The following is a 21,424-nucleotide window of genomic DNA, read 5'->3' on the forward strand; positions in this document are numbered from 1 at the left end:
CAACCCAGCTTTTTATCAAAAATGTTGGCATCTTTTGGGTTCTGATGTTTATGAACACTGTAAGAAATGGATGGAACAGGTCTTTTTCCCAGCAGGACTCAGCGATTCAAACATCGTTTTGATTCCGAAATGTGAAACCCCACCCTCTATGAAGGATTTTCGCCCAATTGCCGTATGTAATGTCATCTACAGAATTATGGCAAAAGTCATTGCCAATAGACTGAAGAAAATATTGCCAAAGATGATATCTCTATCACAATCTGCTTTTGTTCAGGGTACGTAGAACTATAACGGACAATATTTTGGTTGCTTTCGAGACTCTCGACCATATGAAAAGGAAAACAAAAGGAAAGTTGGGTGGTGTAGCTTTGAAAGTGGATATTAGCAAAGCATATGACAGAGTTGATTGGGGATACCTAAAGTGCATTTTGATTAAAATGGGATTTGATACAAGATGGGTACAACTCATTATGGAATGTGTAACTTATGTCCGATACTCCATCTTACTCAATGATCAAAGTATTGGCCCTGTCCAACCTCAGCGTGGCCTCCGACAAGGTGACCCTTTATCGCCTTATCTATTTATTTTGTGTGCCGAAGGTCTTTCTGCACTAATTCAAAGAGAGTAAGCACATGGATTAATTCATGGTTATAAGATATGCAGAGGGGCACCCATGGTTTCCCATCTCTTATTCGCAGACGACAGTTTCTTCTTTTTTCGATACACAGCTGCAGAAGCTAGTATCATGCGACACATTCTTACATCATATCAGGAGGCTTCTGGGCAAGCAATAAATTTTGGGAAATCAGGTATTTTCTTTAGTGGTAATGTACACTATGCTGTAAAAAATAATGTCTCATCAATTCTAGGGGTGCATTCTTCACTTGATACTGGAAAATATCTTGGCCTTCCATCTTTGATTGGGCGCAGCAAAAAGATGGTTTTCAGCTATCTTAAGGAGAGAATTTGGTCACGAAAACAATCCTGGAAAAATAAACCATTGTCGAAAGCTGGACGTGAGATTCTTATTAAGGCAGTGGCTCAAGCTATACCATCGTATTTTATGAGTGTTTTTCTCTTGCCAGTGTCTCTAGCAGAAGAAATCCAGCGAATGTTAAACTCTTTCTGGTGGGGTTCGAAGAGAAACAACCAACGATGTATCCACTGGCTCTCTTGGGACAGGCTAAGCATTCGAAAAGAGAAAGGAGGACTTGGTTTCAGAGATCTCTATGGTTTCAATCTTGCAATGTTAGGGAGACAAGGCTGGTCCTTTATTTCCAGTCCAGATACACTTGCCAGCAGAATCTTCAAAGCTAGATACTTCCCTCGAGGGGACTTCGTCACAGCACAACTGGGCCATAATCCAAGTTTCGTTTGGAAAAGTATCTGGAGTTCTCGCTCGATGTTGCAACTTGGATGCTGTTGGAAGATTGGAGATGGAACACATATAAATATTTGGAATGATCCTTGGCTTAGAGAGGCAAACAATTTTCGGGTTCAAACTTCAATGATCGCTGGAATGGAATCACTAATGGTGTCTGCATTGATGATCCCAGGAAGTAAGCAATGGGATGTGGGTTTAATCAATGAATTATTTAACGCAAGAGATACAGGTGAAATCTTGAAAATACCTTTACAGGAGACTTCAGGGGCTGATACAAGGATATGGCACTACAGCAAAAATGGGCACTATACTGTTAAATCGGGATATTGGGTGGCCTCTGAGATTATGGCGTCAAATTTGGAATTCAGGGCTTCGGGTGAATGGCAAAAAATCTGGAATTTACATATCCCACCCAAAGTCAAAAACTTTTTATGGAGAGCGATTCGAGACTGTCTACTAGTTCGAGCAACTCTTCAACGAAAAGGTATCCCAACCCCTCTCACATGTGTACAATGCGAAGGCAACATTGAAAACACATGGCATGCTTTGTTGCTATGTCCTTTTGCTCAAGACTGCTGGAATGAAGCCCATCTCTCCAATGCCATAAATTCATGTTCAGATCGGGTGGATAGTTTTGCAGATATGGTTTTTTCGATGATTAATACATTAACGAATATTGAAGTGGGGAAATTTGTTATGATCATGTGGGGCTTATGGAAACAAAGAAATGATAAACTATGGAACAATAAGCATTGCACATCGCCACAGGTAGTTTATGGAGCTTTGCAGACGCTGTATGAATGGCTACAAGCAAAAGAACGAGGGCCTCTAATTCATTCAAAGTTACAAAGAGCTGAACCAGTGTGTAAACGATGGCACAAACCTCCCCCTCATTTCCTGAAATGCAACACGGATGCAGCCATCTTTATAAACAATAACACGTTCGGCCTTAGCTGTGTATTGCGAGATGAAAGCGGGGAATTGATGGCATGTCAAGTGCAACATGGCCATGGAAACCCACCAGTAAAGGAATGTGAAGCTCTTGCTCTATTACATGCTATACTCTGGATTAATGAAATGAAACTGGCAAATGTGATATTCGAACTTGATGCCAAAGTGGTTGTGGATGCTATCAAATCTATCGATAATGATGCTACGAAGTTTGGATCTCTTGTGCACCAATGCAGAAGTCTATTGAATCAAGGAACCTCTTTCTCAGTTCAGTTTGCGTTTAGACAAGCAAATGTGGCAGCAGATGCTTTTGCAAAAGCTGCTCATTTTTATGCTAGTCCTTCCATTTATTTTGAAACACTACCTTGCTTGATTGAACATTTAGCTGACTATTGTAACTCCTTGCATGATTAATGAAATTTCTTTTCAAAAAATATAATAATTTTAAAACTAACACAATCTGCATTGTTATAATAAACTAATTTTTCACCCGTGCATCGCACAGACAATTAGTGTATTTAATTGATGATTAAAATTAAAAAATATGATAATCTATTTCATTTTCTCTATGTGACTTTTTATCAAACTGAAATGTTTATTGTTTTCATATACATATAGATCATAACAAAGAAATACAATAAAAAAAAGTCATTTTTGTATTTCGGTTGAAAATTAATATCATGCTTGTATTAGACAATGAATGACATAATGTGTTTGTCAATTATTGTATACACATATAAATTTATGTACTATGTTCAAAACAGTAATTGCAACAAAATAAAATGATAAACATGATACAAAATTTTAATGTGGTTTAAATTATCGTATACACATATTTTTTTCATGTTATTTTAACATTCATTATTTATTTTAATTTTTTAAACATATTTGGATGAAAAAAACTTAGTTTCATCCTTATTCTATATTTTTGTTATTTCTACATATTAATGTTTTGATAATAAAGTTGGTTTATCTTGAAGGTGTGATTACATTAGGACAAACACATTCAAAGGCTAAAGACATCTTCTCCGAAAGAGTTAAATCAAGACGGGTAAGAACTTGAAAAATTAGGTATACTATATTTTCGCCACAAATGCATATATTTTTTTAATTAAAAGCATGAGCAAAAAAATACATTTTTGATGCCCTCCATAATTCTGGTACCTCTGGACAGGTCCAAGCCCATCCCAAAGTAAGTCCTAGCCCACCCCGTGGTCAGGAATCCAAGCCCACAATCCATATCCCATAATTCCGAACACATCCCAAAGTAAGTCCTAGCCCACCCCGTGGTCAGGAATCCAAGCCCACGGTCCATAGCCCATAATTCCGAGCCCTTCGGGAGGTCGGCAATTCAGGACCCTATCATGGCAAAGGGATAAGAAGATATGTTCAGCAATAGATAAGGAAATCAATAAATACGGGATACTGATAAATCCCGATAAGATAGAGGTAGAGTCCTAGCCGCCGTTGGGATAGAGTCCTAGTGGAGAAGATCCCTTATCCCTGGCGAAGATCTATCTCGAGAGGAGTTATGTCTGGTTGAGGAGCTTATCCTCTCCCAATAAAATACCATGTAGGGGCATAAGGTTTGATTCATTCACAATCTCTTATTCACTTATCACTCTTATACTGCACCTTTAAGTTTGCTCCCTTGGACTGACTTAAGCATCGGAGGGGTTACGTCGGATAATCTTCCGGCACCCCCTAACCTTTTTTCCGTTGTTTATACAGATTCTGGAGTGCTTACTCACCCCGTGGTGAAGATTTGAATATTCACTCTCCGGACCGAACCCGAGGTAAAATTTTGGTATCATCAATTGGCGCCGTCTGTGGGAATTTGAAAAAAAAAAGATAGGATGGTGAACACGGAAAATATGACCAATGGAAATCAAGAGGACCGGAATACTCATGGTAATAAGAGCCTCACTGTGGCCGTAATTACTGTGACCGAAATAACACGACTAATTACGGCCACAGTGGAGCAAGTGTTGGCAAGAATGGTGGAGAGGGTCTGTAACGTACCGTAATTTTCATACTTCAAAATTTGCGGAAAAATTAAAAATTTTCTTAAACATAAAATCCATAAGGTCCTCACTCATCATTCATCATAATAATATTTGAAAGCAACATCACCAACTAAAATTTTCCAACAACATACTTGTTTCAAATGTCTCACATCCAACATAAAAGCAGAGTATTTTAAACTTGTCATAAAAACATAAACTTAGTGGTCCTAGGGTTTAGCCTTCCGCTCAGTCCAAGTCTGCCCCTTGGTCGCCATTTATTGTCTCCTCCTCAACATACTCCCCTGCACCGATCAAGTCTAGTGAGTCTAAAGACTCAACACGTATAAACTGGAGATAGCAAGTACTACATAATAAAACCACATACAGTTTCAAAATATAACATACATACTTGAAACTTGAACTTACATCATAAACTTGAACTTACGTACATACATAATTAGACGTGCTATCAACTTAAACTTTTCATAAACATACTTGCATACTTGAACATACTTGAACATAATTAACTTCATCATTTTTCGTAGAGGATGTTTCAAAGCAAGTGACCCATAACATAATAAATGTCTGATCAGACAAACCACAGTACTGGGCCGACAGGGACGTATCCACTGCCACATACATAAGATCCCCGTTCATAATTTAACGGGCTGGTTGGTCCCCGTTCATAATTTAACGCTTTCCAACCTTGATGTAACCCGTTCATAATTTAACGGTCGGATTGGTCCCCGTTCATAATTTAACGCTTTCCAATCCTAAACAAAATTTGGTCACAAGACATTTAGCATACCTCAAAAACTTAAAATATTTTCTTGCACGTCAACATACTTACTTGGCGTTGAGGGATTCGTTGGATCTCACTTGGCCACTGCTGCACATACTAACATGAGTTCAAACATTTATCTTTCATAGTAGGTATTCGTGCTCACCACCGAAGTAAATAAATAGCTTATGACATTCTAGATCACTCGGGACTTGACCTCGTTTAATAATCGTACTAAGCCATGATATAGAACCCCAAAACAAATCCTATATTTTTACATAAATAAATTTTAACCATCGTACTAAACCATGATATAGAATCCCGAAGCAAATCCTTAAAAAAATTAAATAAAAAAAAAATTTTTAAAATTTTTTTTTTAAAGAGGGCGGTACACGGACCCCGTGTAGGGGTCCGTGTACGGGTCCGGGTAGGCACTGAAATTTCGTATTTTTGAAGGAAAACGGACACGGACTCCGTGTAGGGGTCCGGGTAGACACTGGACTTGCAAACTCATGAAAATTCACTAACTTATTCATTCATCCTTTCGATCCAAGCCTAAGGACCATGAACCAACACCTCAAGACTCATCCTAGGATGTTATTAAATTGATTAAAACCCATATAAACACCCCAAAAGTTCTCAAACATCGACAAGTAACTTTAATACAATAATAACCCGTAATTCGGCGTCGTTACGCTTCCTACGACTTCTATTACATCTCAAGCCAATCCCGACCCAAACGAACCACCAAATAACACCTAAATACATCCCATAACATATCTAAATGCAGTAGCACAAGCCCGGCGATGTCCAACGAAGTCTGCAACAAATAACTTCAAGAACATATCACTAACATAATTTTCAGGAAGCGCGGTTTGAGCAGTCCCACAAAAATGGTCATTACTCACTCAATTATTTTCCAAATACTTCGAATTTTATATCAAATCGAAGGTATCAAAAAGTTCTACAATTTTCTTGTTGAAAGTTTTCTCAGATTCACGACCGAAAAATCGCAGTATTTGAAAAGACAACAAAAACGAGTTTTCAGATCTAAAATTTATTTCAAAAATGATCCAACCCATTTTCTACTCAAACGACGAACGTCACACAAAAATTTTTACGCATAAAAATAACACGACACATAATATGACGAGATCGATGCAGAAATAACAGAATATGCGTGCCTTTGATGATTAAACAATACCGAAACGACGACACCGAAGCGAAAACGGAGCGAAGGTTGATTCCGGACGATCGTGGCTCGATTTTCCTTGAAGAACACTCACTAAAACTTGCTGGAATTGCTAAGGAATACTTGAAGAAGTTGGAGAGGAAATAATGGAGATGAAATAATGGAGAGGAAAGTTGAGGGAGAAGAGTTTTAACAAAACTTCTCTTCTCCTTAACAAATTAAAAATATGGAATGTGTTTGGTGTGTGTGCTATACGTGTATATGTGTGTGGTGTGTGTAGGAAATAGTCAATTATTTAGATAATTATAGTTAAGAATTTTAAATTAATAATTAACTTGCTAATTAAGAATACTAACCCACTAATCAATTTGTTAAAATAAAAATAAAATACATTACAAAATCGATAAACTTTAAAAGTTAAAAAAAAATCTTAAAATAACTTAATTTTTAAATTAGGTTTTATAAATATTAAAAACTTCATAAATTATTTAAAATGCCTCAAACCTAACTTAAAATAAAATATCACTTTTAAAATTGTCAAAATCGTCACCGGTCTCTTTCCCTCGATTCCGCATCGAATATTCGCCTGAAACATAAACTTGAGAAAATATTTATTTTAACAAGCATCAAATAAACATAAATAGTTAAAATAATGAAATTTCATAAATTAAATAAATGCATAGATTTTACGTACTAATTTTTGGGCTTTACAGTTTCTCTCCCACTTATAAAAATTTCGTCCTCGAAATTTAAGTCTTACCAAACAACTCCGGGTAGCTAAGTCTCATGTCTGCTTCAGCTTCCCAAGTGGCCTTCTCCACTGATTGATTCAACCACTGGACTTTGACTAGCTTAGTCGTCTTATTCCGAAGCCTACGCTCTTGCCTGTCTAAGATTTGAATCGGTCTTTCCTCATAAGACAGGTCTGGAGTCAACTGCAACGGCTCATGGCTCAGAACATGCGAAGGATTAGCTAGATACTTCCTCAACATCGAAATGTGGAACACGTTGTGCACTCCGGCCAAATTCGACGGAAGGGCAATACGATAAGCTAGTGTCCCAACTCTGTCAAGAATTTTGAACGGTCCAATAAATATCGTACTTAGCTTGCCTCTTTTCCCAAATCTCATAACACCCTTCATAGGTGCTATCTTGACAAATACATGATCACCTACGGTAAACTCAAGATCCCTTCTTCTCTTGTCAGCATAACTCTTTTTACGGCTCTGGGCGGTCTTCATTCTATCACGAATCTTGACCACCACTTCTGCAGTCTGCTGAACTATCTCTGGACCAAGTTCTGCTCTCTCACCAACTTCATCCCAATGAACTGGTGATCTGCACTTCCGTCCGTACAAAGCCTCGTAAGGAGCCATACCTATTGATGATTGGAAACTGTTATTGTAGGTAAACTCCACAAGTGGTAGTTTAGACTCCCAAGTCGCCTGAAAATCAATCATACAGGCTTTCAACAAATCCTATAATATCTGAATCACTCGCTCAGATTGGCCATCTGTCTGAGGGTGAAATGCAGTACTGAATAACAATTTAGTCCCCATGGCTGCATGTAAACTTTTCCAGAAAGATGATGTGAATCTCGGATCCCTGTCGGACACAATAGAAACTGGGATCTCGTGCAAACGAACTATCTCCCGGATATAAAGCTCCGCATACTACGTCATGGAAAAGGTCGTCTTCACTGGCAAGAAGTGTGATCGAGCAAAACTTGCACAGTGAATAGTTCCAAAATTTGTTTTATAAATGAAAGCTCGATTTAAAATATCGCAAGTGCACGATAGTCAAGTTATAATAAACGTAAGTGAATACGAGTATCGATCCACAAAGACTGCGTTACACTATTCTTATTTTCACTTCAATTTCTTTAGCAACGATAGATTGAGTTGGTGATTAAACTAAAGTGAATTTAATAACTAAAATGATTAAAATGCAAGAACAAATAATCAAGAAATCAATGATTAAATTGGATGTAAATCAAATGAGAAGAGAATTTGTTGGGAATTATCAGTTCACCTACCGCTCGTGTTCAAATAATTATACTCGACTTTTACTCGTGCATTCGACGGAATTCCCTAGACTAATTAATATACTCTGTCGAGCTATATTAATACTAATCATAAACATGCAGTAATCAAGTATCCTCAATTATTTAACAGTTCACGATTGCATTACGTTCTATGGAATCCGCTAGCTTTCATCCGGGTGAATTATCAGTATCGACACGTACCCAATTCCGTATATCTACTAAAATTGTAAATCCGTGGTCTATGCTATTCGATCCTATTGTCAATTATTCTATCGAAATCATTAACAACATGAAATAATCAAAGGAAGTTAGCTAGACTTCAATTGAAATGAGAAAGCACAAAAGCATAAACAAATCACTCATAAAAACGTCGATAAATAATGTTAAACAACGAGTACGGGGTAGGATCCCCTCAAATCCCAACAAATATAGAGTTTAGCCAACAAAATTCATAATAAAAATCAACAATCTATGCAAGAAATAAAAACTGAATAATTAAAATACTAAGGTTGACGATGGATGACGGCTGCGACGCTTGGAATTCTCGAGTTCTTCGAAAGTCTCTCTTGCTCCTAGCCTTCCTCCCAAGAAAAGTGATGGAAAATATCAGAATAGTCTCCAAATCGGCGCCTCTCTCGTGTATTAGGTTATGGTCTAAGATAGAGTCCACAAAACTTGGAAACAAATCTTCCCGGATTGTGTCGCTCGCTAGGGCGGTCAGGATTGTCCGCTGGGGCGAGTGATTCTCGAATTAAAATTCCTGGCCGTGTCTTTGGTCTCGCTGGGGCGGTCACTTTTGACCGCCCTAGCGAGAGCTTCGCGCAAAATTTTCTCGTTCACATCGATGGATTCGCTGGGGCGGTCATTTTTGACCGCCCTAGCGAATGACTCGCGCAGAAACTCCTCGGCTGGGCCAATATGCTCGCTGGGGCGGTCACTTTTGACCGCCCTAGCGAGACCTCTTCGATGCTATGCAAATAAAATCCCACTTTTTGGTCCACTTCCTACAAAACAACCACAAAATACACGAGATCAGCCAAATGCTAAATAATGCTAAATGAATGCTAAATTAAACTAAACAAACTAATATGATGCATGAATGCGACTCAAAACCGACACTAAAAACACGTAAAAATGAGTCCTATCAACCCCCTCATGCTAACCTTTTGCTCGCCCTCGAGTAAAATAGGTTAAAGCACGAGATACTAAACAAACTCAACAAAAACAAACAAACTCAAACAAGAAAAACCAACACAAGTAAATGTCAATGGTGAGACGACAACGGTTATGTTCATGCCTCAGTTTACTTTCCCACTACCAATCATAGTCAAGTCAAATCGCAAACGAATACTCATTTCTCATCTACACATAAATATCAACACTAGTTTGAACGTGTGTGTGTGTCGTGATGGGTCTAGTCATTCGTACGTCAAATAGATCAATTATCAAATCATGCGAGTCACTTAATTAGCACTTCAATACAAGTCTCACTAGCATGCATTCCCGTATCCATTTATCACTAGCCATAAAGTGAACTTTATTCAACTTTTAAGAGCAGATAGGGGTGTCGAAAGGAAGGGAAATAAGCTCAAGTGGCTAAAAAGTTGGTAGTACACCGATCATTTTCATTGTGCAATTGTCAAGACTTTTGCGTCTGACTTTCCTCGTCTCCTTACATCTCCAATTTTTAGCCTAGGAATAGAATTTCATTCCTTTTATTTAGGCTCCCCCTCACCTTACATCTCCTTATTTTCTTTTCTCCCTTTTTTTTTTTTTTTTTTTTTGAATGCACAATTTTCACACATGTACTCCCTAGGCTAAGAATGATATCACTTTGGATTATAGCCGGTTGGGAGTTTGATCTTTTAATTAGTGCATTGGAGAGGAGGTACAAGTAAAGTTCAAGGCAAATCAACTTTTCTCAATCAAGGTCACTATTAGCGACTTATTTTCACGGGTTTGCATGCTAAATCAACTCATAAATGGTGCCTTTCAAGTTAACCAAACAAAATTTTTCAAATTTCACCATTATTCCTACAAAATCCTAGTCCCCACGCAAATGTGCTCAAAAGTTCAAATTTTGTACCAAACTTTATGCTTCAACAATTCAGAGTACCGTTCACGAAGTGACCCAATCAACATTTTTGTAAACTATCAATTCAAGATCATCATTGGCTCATAAACGATGGCTTCTCACCATAACGACACCCAACAAAAGAAACCAACATAAACGACACCAAACAACAGAAATGCAACGAAACTAAACCAATTAACTAAACAATCAAAACAATCTACCCACCCCCTCATACTAGAGTTGTGCCATGCCCTCATAGCACAAAACGAAACAAAGACTAAAAACATAAAAACGAATGAATGCAAATGCAATGACAAAACAAACAAAATAAAAATAAAAAGAAAGGGGAAACAGTGAACTCCCCTGATCAGAACTCCTCATCCTCGTCATGCTCAGGTGGTGGGACTCCCTCGTCAGCTGGTGGCGGCATAGGATAATGGTACTGGAACTGGAAGGGTGGCGGGTATGCGGGTGGTGGTGGCTGGCCGGATGTGTCGATGCCCAAATGCGTTGAGATCCCCTGTACCAAGTACTCGACGTTCTGAATATGAGCTTGATTGACGGCCTGATACTCAGTCTGGTAAGTGGCCCAAGCGCCCAATTCGTTGATGCGATCTCGCATGGCATGGCGGCGTGGCTGCGGAGGAGGCAGTGCATGTCCTAAAGCCGGAGGTGGTTGAGCTGCGCCCCCATACTCGAAAAATACATCCTCGGGCAGCTCTGCCTGCCTCTTCTCCCTCTTGGATCGATAAAGAGCGTCATCAATAGCTCTCATCGGTGGTAGCCACTCATCATCATCGGCAAATATCACCCCCGCTCGGGCACATAACTCAGTCACGATCGTCGGAAAATAAAACGCCAAATTGCTGCTGTGTATGCACATGTTGAGCTGTCCAAAGATGAGTCTGCCCACATCAATCGCCATCCCAGTCTGGATGGCATACAGAACAACCGCCCGCTCACGCTGGACATCACTCGTATGCCCGACCGGCATCAATCTCTTAGATAGAAACGCATACCACATTGCCGCGTCCACTCTCAAAAATTTTTCAAGAAAAACCGTATACGTCCCCGGCTGTTTCCACGTGGTGCCCGGATAGCAGAGCGTGCGAATAATTAAATCATAGTCCGGGTTGAGCACCCACGCCTGAAACTCAGAGTCATCGACCGACGGTAAACCCAGCAAGTCATTGATAGTTCTCGAATCATACGGGACTAGACGCCCCCGCACAGATGCCTTAGGCTCACTCCGCTCCGGAGCATTGGCATAGAATTCACGCACAACCGGAATCACCGCGGCATTCGGTTGTGCTAAGAAATTACTCCACCCTCGTCCCTCTACTAAGACTTCCGGAAAATCACTAATAACAGATGTAGTAAACCCTCGCTCAGGGATTGGTTTTCTATGTAGTTTAGCATGCTCAAACCGCTCCCGAGCTTTCTCATTAACAAAATTAGACGGAGTCGAACGAGAACTAGAGGCACCGTGAGTTACCTTAGACCGTTTAGGTGCCATGTCGAGATGGGAGTGCAAAGAGTCTGAAGTCGCCGGAAAATTTTCGAAGTTCGCCGGAAAAGCTCGTCGGAATCCTTGGAAGATGACCGGAGTAGAAGAAATTGTAGTGTAAACGCGTCCCGGTGGAGTGTAGCAACCAAGATCGAGTCTTTTCCTGAAAATATCACAAAACAAGAAGATTTGAGCTTCAAAGACGGAGGAGGCGCCGAAAATCAAGAAGGGAGGCGAGGGTTTGCGAGTGGGAAAGAAAAAAAAACGCGACGCAGCTTTTTAAATATGCGCGACTCGCTAGGGCGGTCAAAAGTGTCCGCCCTAGCGAGTGGTTTTCGGTGACAGACTGTTTGAAAAATATGAGGGCGCGCTGGGGCGGTCAAAAGTGACCGCCCTAGCGAGGAGTGTTCGCCAGGAAAACCAATTTTAAAAAAAACTCACTCGCTGGGGCGGTCAAAAGTGACCGCCCTAGCGAGAAGTGTTCGCCAGGAAAACCAATTTTTTTTTAAAAAAAATTCACTTGCTGGGGCGGTCAAAAGTGACCGCCCGAGCGAGGCTTTCTCGGTGGCTATGTTTTTGAAAAAAACGACGTCTCGCTGGGGCGGTCGGTTTTGACCGCCCTAGCGAGATACTCTCGAAAAAAATAAATAAGAACAATGAATGCCATGCCATGCAACTACCTAAATGCAAATGATACGATGAAGGAATAAAGGAAAAAGAATAAAAAGGAGAAGAAGCAGTTCTCAATTTATAGTCTAGAGCTCGACTTTTCACCCGTGTCCTCAACGACTGTCATGGAGCCGAGTGACTCCAATTTGTGGCTCAATTGTGCCACCAATATAGTGCTTTAATCTTTGGGCTTTCACAGTAAACGTCCCTTCCTTGCCATCATGCAACACCACTGCACCTGATGGGAACACCTCGGCTATGATGAATGGTCCTGACCATCTGGACTTCAGCTTGCCCGGAAAAAGTCGCAAGCGAGAATTGTATAACAACACCGCTTCACCCACTTTGAATTCTCTTCTTACAATGTGTTTATCATGGGCTCTTTTGGTGCGTTCCTTGTAAGATAGGGCAAGATCATAAGCTGTATCTCGGAACTCATCCAACTGACTCAACTGCAGCAATCGTTTCTCACCTGCAAGAGCAAAATCAAAGTTTAGTGCCTTGATCGCCCAATATGCTCTATGCTCTAATTCTACGGGTAGATGACATGCTTTACCAAAAAGTAACCTATATGGTGTAGTGCCTATAGGTGTTTTGAACGCAGTACGATAAGCCCACAAAGCATCATCTAACCGAATGGACCAGTCCTTTCGATTCACATTAACCGTCTTTTCTAAAATCCTCTTAATCTCTCGATTGGACACTTCAACTTGTCCACTAGTTTGGGGATGGTATGGAGTGGAAACTTTGTGGGTGACACCATATTTGCCCAACAGTTTATCAAAAATTTTATTGCAAAAATGGGTGCCACCATCACTTATGATTGCACGCGGTGTACCAAATCGATTAAAAATGTGTTTCTTTAAAAATTTTAACACCACTTGTGCATCATTCGTGGCACAAGTCTCTGCCTCCACCCATTTCGACACATACTCCCCTGCCACCAAAATAAATTTCTTTCCAAAAGAAGCAGGAAAAGGACCCATAAAATCAATCCCCCACACATCAAATATTTCACACTCAATAATATTATTCAAAGGCATCTCATGACGGTTGGAAATATTACCTGTGCGTTGGCATCTATCACAATTGAGAACATACAAACGAGCATCCTTAAAAAGAGTTGGCCAATAGAAGCCACATTCAAGTACCTTAGATGCCGTCCGAATGGGTCCAAAGTGACCACCTACCTCACGGTCATGGTAGTGGTTCAGAATTTGACTGGTTTCCTCCTCCGCTACACATCTCCTTATTATGGCATCTGCACAGATTTTAAACAAAAACGGTTCCTCCCAAAAATAATATTTCACGTCAGAAAAGAATTTCTTTCTTTGGTGAAATGATAAATTTGGGGGGGGGGGGGTGTGCCGGTGACAAGAAAATTGGCAAAATTGGCATACCAAGGGCACGCATTCACCTCAAACAATTGCTCATCAGGGAACCAGTCATCTATATCAGCATCAACGCCATTAATTCTAACATCCTCAAGCCTAGACAGATGATCAGCAACCACATTTTCTACACCCTTTTTATCTCGAATCTCGAGATCAAATTCTTGCAATAGTAAAATCCACCTAATTAACCTAGGTTTCGCATCTTTCTTAGCAAGCAAGTATTTTAGGGCAGAATGATCTGTATACACAATCACTTTAGACAGAACAAGATATGAATGAAATTTCTCGAAAGCAAATACTATAGCAAGTAATTCCTTTTCAGTAGTAGCGTAATTCAATTGAACATCATTTAAAGTCTTACTTGCGTAGTAGATGGTATGAAATACCTTGTTCTTCCTTTGACCCAGCACCGCACCAACAGCTGTATCACTAGCATCGCACATCACCTCAAACGGTAGCTCCCAATCAGGGGCAGTCAGAACAGGTGCTGTCACCAAACTCTCCTTGAGTATCTCGAATGCCTGCAGACAAGTAGAATCAAAATTAAACTCAACATCTTTCATCAATAGAGAGGACAAGGGCTTAGCAATTTTAGAAAAATCTTTAATGAAACGCCTATAAAAACCAGCATGCCCCAAGAAACTGCGGACTCCCTTGATTGATGATGGAGGTGGTAGATTTTTGATTACTTCCACCTTGGCTTTGTCGACCTCCATTCCATTTTCTGACACCTTGTGCCCTAACACAATCCCCTCTTGCACCATGAAATGACACTTCTCCCAATTTAACACCAAGTTGCTCTCTTCACATCTAATAAGCACCAAGTTCAAATTTTCTAGACATTCATTAAACGAAGAGCCAAAAATGGAGAAGTCATCCATAAAAACTTCAAGAAAATTCTCAATCATGTCATGAAAAATAGCGGTCATGCATCTTTGAAATGTAGCAGGTGCATTGCATAGACCAAAGGGCATACGTCTAAACGCAAAAGTACCATAAGGGCAAGTGAAAGTAGTTTTCTCTTGGTCCTCAGGTGCAATTGTGATTTGATTGTATCCCGAATATCCATCCAAAAAACAGTAAAATTCATGACCGGCTAATCGTTCAATCATTTGATCAATAAATGGCAGGGGGAAGTGATCTTTACGGGTTGCATCATTTAATTTCCTATAATCCATGCACACACGCCAACCCGTAACAGTTCTAGTGGGAATCAACTCATTTTTTTCATTGGTAATAACAGTAATCCCACCCTTTTTAGGCACACATTGCATAGGACTTACCCACGCACTATCAGAGATAGGATAGATAATACCTGCATCCAGAAGTTTGATCGTTTCAGCTTTTACGACCTCCTGCATCTTTGGATTGAGTCTCCTTTGAGGTTGTGCTAGAGGTGAGTATTTATCCTCCATCAGAATTTTGTGCATGCAGATCGAAGGACTTATCCCCTTGATGTCCGCAACTTTCCAAGCGAATGCTCCTCTATGCTCCTTAAGGACTTCTAAGAGCTTACTCTCCATATCATCTGTCAAAGAAGACGAAATAATAACAGGCAGTTTATTATTTTCTCCTAGATATACGTACTTGAGATGTGGAGGTAGTGGTTTGAGCTCCAAAGTAGGTGGCTCCTCTAGGCTCGACTTTTGAGGCATTAAATCTTTTCTGTCTCCCAATTCCTCTAGTCGAAGCCTCACTTGCTTTCTCCAAGGTGGAATGGCATTCAAGTGAGCTACCATCTCCATCTTTTCCTCGTCTAACTCGTCCTCCTGCTTTTCCGTAGTGAGAGTAGCCTCCAATGGCTCTTGCAATCCATCCTGCACAAAATCACAAACGAGAGAATCTAAGACATCAACACGAAAACAACTATCATTGTGCATTGTGTGCTTGAGAGTATTAAAGACATCAAAAATAATTTCTTCTTCTCCAACTCTCAGTCTCAATTTTCCCTCGTCAACATCAATCAATGCTTTCCCTGTAGCCAGAAATGGTCTCCCTAGGATTAAAGGCATCTCTAAATCTTCCTCCATGTCAAGTACTACAAAATCTGCAGGAAAAATAAACTTATCCACTTTCACCAAGACATCTTCGATAATCCCACGTGGATACTTGACAGATCTGTCAGCCAGCTGCAATGACATCCTAGTTGGCTTGGGTTCACCCAATCCCAGTCTCCTAAACACAGAATAGGGCATCAAATTAATACTCGCACCAAGATCACATAGAGCTTTATGAAAATTAATATCACCAATAATGCAAGGTATAGAGAAACTCCCTGGATCTTTTTGCTTTGGAGGCATCTTGTTTTGAACTAAAGCGGAGCAATTTTCAGTCAAGTTCACAGTCATATGATCTTCTAGCTTCCGCTTATTCGCCAAGATATCTTTCAAGAATTTTGCATAACTTGGCATATTCAATAAGGCATCAGCAAAAGGAATGTTAATATGCAGTTTTTTGAATACCTCAAGAAATTTACCAAATTGTGCATCTAACTTAGCTTTCTTCATTGCTGCGGGGAAAGGTGGAGGGATAACAATTTTATTCGGTGCAGTAGGTGTAAATGTAGAGTTAGAAGACTTACCTCCTTGATGTTCCACCTCATCCTCACCATGCTTGGTCCTTTCCTCATTAGACTCGAGTGCTCTTCCACTACGCAATTCCACAGCTTTCACTTGCTCTCTCGGGTTAGTCTCCGTGTTGCTTGGCAATGTTTCTTGCTCCCTATTAGCAATTAACTTAGCCAACTGCCCAATTTGATTCTCTAACCCCTTTATGGATGCATCCTGATTCTGAAATCTCGTCTCGGTTGCAGAAATGAATTTAGTCATCATTTGCTCTAAATTAGATTTCTCCTCCCGAGGCGGTTCTTGCTTGAACCCTTGGTGCATCCCATATGGTGGACCTCTTTGCTGGCGATTCTGGTTGTTTTGACCTCCCCATGAAAAGTTTGGGTGATTCCTCCATCCCGGATTATATGTGTTTGAATACGGGTCATTTCTTGGACGGCTCTGGAATACCACTTGTTTTACCGGTGCTCCTTCAGGCACATAGAATGGATTTCCGTCTTGGCAATCCTGCACGTCATGCTCACCTCCACACTTATCACAGAAAATCTCTTGCAGACGCATAGCCGATCCACTCACACTCATCCCATCAATCTTTCTGTTCAAAGCCTCTAACTGTGCTGACACCGCAGACAAATCAGTAACTTGATTAACTCCAGCACCTCGTCTCTGCCTATCAGACTGAGGCTGATAGCTACTAGCAGCCATCTCCTCTAATAACTCATATCCTTCCTCAGCCGTTTTTCTCAGCAAGTTACCACAGGCAGCAGCATCTATCATGGTACGGTTAGGAGTAAGCAGACCGTAGTAAAAAATTTGAACAACTAACCCAAGAGGTAGCTCATGGTGTGGACATCTCCTCAATAAATCCTTGTATCGCTCCCACGCCTCGTAAAGTGACTCAAGCTCATATTGAGCAAAAGTAGTAATGTCGGCTCTCAGCTTCATAGTCTTCGACGGAGGAAAGTACTTGATCAGGAATGCCTTCGCCATATCCTCCCATGTAGTGATAGACCCTACAGGCAAACAGTTTAACCACGCCTTAGCTTTATCTCTTAGTGAAAATGGAAATAAACGCAAACGAACAGCATCATCAGACACAGCATTAAACTTAAAAGTATCGCAAATTTCAAGAAAATCAGCTATATGAGAATTAGGGTCGTCAAGTGCACTTCCCCCAAATTGAACAGTGTTTTGAATCATCTGAATGATAGCTGGCTTGATCTCAAACTGGTTAGCTCGGATGAATGGTCTCACGATGCTTGGACGTGCTCCATCAAGAGACGGTTGTGCATAATCCATCATCGGTATACGGCGTGGCATCTCAATCCGTCTCTCATTTTGGCGGTCCGCCTCCTGCTCTTGTTCGTGCCTATCCATTTGTTCCTTGAGTCTTTGCTGTTGTCTTCGGCGTCTAGCAGTGCGTTCGATCTCAGGGTCAAAAGGCTCAAGCTTAACTTCGAGTGATCTTCGCATGCACCACAAGAAAAATCTGCAACAGAATAGGAGTATCAACTAACAATATAATAAATAATACTAAAGAATTTAAATGAAAAATAGAAAAATTGTGAATCAACAGTCCCCGGCAACGGCGCCAAAAACTTGATCGAGCAAAACTTGCACAGTGAATAGTTCCAAAATTTGTTTTATAAATGAAAGCTCGATTTAAAATATCGCAAGTGCACGATAGTCAAGTTATAATAAACGTAAGTGAATACGAGTATCGATCCACAAGGACTGCGTTACACTATTCTTATTTTCACTTCAATTTCTTTAGCAACGATAGATTGAGTTGGTGATTAAACTAAAGTGAATTTAATAACTAAAATGATTAAAATGCAAGAACAAATAATCAAGAAATCAATGATTAAATTGGATGTAAATCAAATGAGAAGCGAATTTGTTGGGAATTATCAGTTCACCTACCGCTCGTGTTCAAATAATTATACTCGACTTTTACTCGTGCATTCGACGGAATTCCCTAGACTAATTAATATACTCTGTCGAGCTATATTAATACTAATCATAAACATGCAGTAATCAAGTATCCTCAATTATTTAACAGTTCACGATTGCATTACGTTCTATGGAATCCGCTAGCTTTCATCCGGGTGAATTATCACTATCGACACGTACCCAATTCCGTATATCTACTAAAATTGTAAATCCGTGGTCTATGCTATTCGATCCTATTGTCAATTATTCTATCGAAATCATTAACAACATGAAATAATCAAAGGAAGTTAGCTAGACTTCAATTGAAATGAGAAAGCACAAAAGCATAAACAAATCACTCATAAAAACGTCGATAAATAATGTTAAACAACGAGTACGGGGTAGGATCCCCTCAAATCCCAACAAATATAGAGTTTAGCCAACAAAATTCATAATAAAAATCAACAATCTATGCAAGAAATAAAAACTGAATAATTAAAATACTAAGGTTGACGATGGATGACGGCTGCGACGCTTGGAATTCTCGAGTTCTTCGAAAGTCTCTCTTGCTCCTAGCCTTCCTCCCAAGAAAAGTGATGGAAAATATCAGAATAGTCTCCAAATCGGCGCCTCTCTCGTGTATTAGGTTATGGTCTAAGATAGAGTCCACAAAACTTGGAAACAAATCTTCCCGGATTGCGTCGCTCGCTAGGGCGGTCAGGATTGTCCGCTGGGGCGAGTGATTCTCGAATTAAAATTCCTGGCCGTGTCTTTGGTCTCGCTGGGGCGGTCACTTTTGACCTCCCTAGCGAGAGCTTCGCGCAAAATTTTCTCGTTCACATCGATGGATTCGCTGGGGCGGTCATTTTTGACCGCCCTAGCGAATGACTCGCGCAGAAACTCCTCGGCTGGGCCAATATGCTCGCTGGGGCGGTCACTTTTGACCGCCCTAGCGAGACCTCTTCGATGCTATGCAAATAAAATCCCACTTTTTGGTCTACTTCCTACAAAACAACCACAAAATACACGAGATCAGCCAAATGCTAAATAATGCTAAATGAATGCTAAATTAAACTAAACAAACTAATATGATGCATGAATGCGACTCAAAACCAACACTAAAAACACGTAAAAACGAGTCCTATCAAAGTGCGCTGACTTAGTTAGTCGATCCACTATAACCCAGATGGCATTAAAACCCCTAACTGATCTTGGCAACCCAACGACAAAATCCATAGTGATATTCTCTCATTTCCACTCTGGAATAGGGAGTTGCTTAAGCATTCCTGCTGGCCTCTGATGCTTTGCCTTCACCTGTTGACAAGTGAGGCATTCTGACACAAATCTGCGGATGTCTCGCTTCATTCCTGGCCACCAATACAAAATTTGTAGGTCTTTGTACATCTTGGTACCTCCTGGATGAATAGAATACGGAGATGCATGTGCCTCTGACAAAATATCCTGTCTAATTGAATCAACACTAGGCACCCACATTCTATCTTTGTATCTCACAATACCATTGGACATTGAATAGAGTACACTGCCTTTGGCTTCATCTTTCAGCCTCCATTTCAATAACTGCTCATCTGAAGGCTGACCTGCTCGGATACGGTCTAACAAGGAAGATTGGACCGTCAGATTAGACAGCTTAGGAGCTCTGCCCTCGCGATAAACTTCCAAGTCAAACCTTTGAATATCAGACTGAAGAGATCTCTGCACTGACAGCTGTGCTAAGATTGTTACCTTTCTACTCAAAGCATCTGTCACAACATTAGCTTTCCCTGGATGATAGCTAATTTCACAATCATAGTCTTTTACTAACTCCAACCACCGTCTTTGTCTCATGTTAAGTTCTTTTTGCGTGAAGAAATACTTTAGACTCTTGTAATCAGTGAATATCTGGCATTTCTCGCCGTACAAATAATGTCTCCAAATCTTGAAAGCAAAGACCATGGCAGCTAACTCGAGATCATGAGTTGGATAATTCTTTTCATGAACTTTTAACTGTCTGGAAGCATAAGCTATTACCCGACCATTCTGCATCAATACTGCGCCCAAACCGAGCTTAGAAGCATCGGTGTACACCACAAAATTATCTTGTCCTGCTAGCATGGCTAACACTGGCACTGTGATAAGAGCTTGTTTCAAGGTATCAAAGCTCTTTTGACACTCTTCACTCCATATGAATTTGAAATTCTTCTTAGTCAATGAGGTGAGTGGCACTGCTATCGAAGAAAATCCCTGAATAAACTTTCTGTAGTAGCCTGCTAAGCCTAGGAAACTGCGGATCTCTGATGCATTCTTCGGCTCAATCCATTCTTTAACTGTCACCACCTTAGCTGGATCCACCTCAATACCACTGCTAGATATTATATGACCCAAAAATGCTATTTTCTCCAACCAGAATTCACACTTACTGAATTTTGCATACAACTTGTGTCTCTGCAAAATCTGCAACACTGTTCTCAAATGCTGACTGTGCTCCTCATGGATCTTCGAGTATATAAGAATGTCGTCAATAAAGACTATGACGAACTGATCAAGGAACGGCTGAAATACTCGGTTCATGAGATCCATGAAAATAGCTGGAGCATTTGTCACTCCAAATGACATCACTAAAAACTCGTAATGCCCATATCTGGTCCTGAAAGTTGTCTTGTGGACATCTGCATCCTTCACTTTCAGCTGATGATACTCTGATCGAAGATCTATCTTAGAGAATATGGCAGCTCCCTGTAACTGATCAAACAAATCTTCGATTCTAGGCAACGGGTACTTATTCTTGATCGTTACCTTGTTCAGCTCACGGTAATCGATGCACAGTCTCATGCTCCTGTCTTTCTTCTTCACAAAAAGCACCGGTGCGCCCCACGGTGAGAAACTAGGGCGAATAAATTCCTTGTCGAGAAGCTCCTGAATCTG

The 21,424-nt window shown here is 40.4% G+C and overlaps 1 non-coding gene across 1 annotated transcript; it reads left to right on the top strand.

The window, feature by feature from the left end:
• Nucleotides 1-17,405: 17,405 nt before the first annotated feature.
• LOC140815780 (small nucleolar RNA R71) lies at nt 17,406-17,512 on the top strand. The gene has a single exon (XR_012114426.1). It is a non-coding gene; the product is annotated as a small nucleolar RNA R71 (small nucleolar RNA).
• Nucleotides 17,513-21,424: the final 3,912 nt, after the last annotated feature.

The sequence above is a fragment of the Primulina eburnea genome, chromosome 15 (genome assembly GCF_022965805.1).
Source record: "Primulina eburnea isolate SZY01 chromosome 15, ASM2296580v1, whole genome shotgun sequence".
Classification (NCBI taxonomy): domain Eukaryota; kingdom Viridiplantae; phylum Streptophyta; class Magnoliopsida; order Lamiales; family Gesneriaceae; genus Primulina; species Primulina eburnea.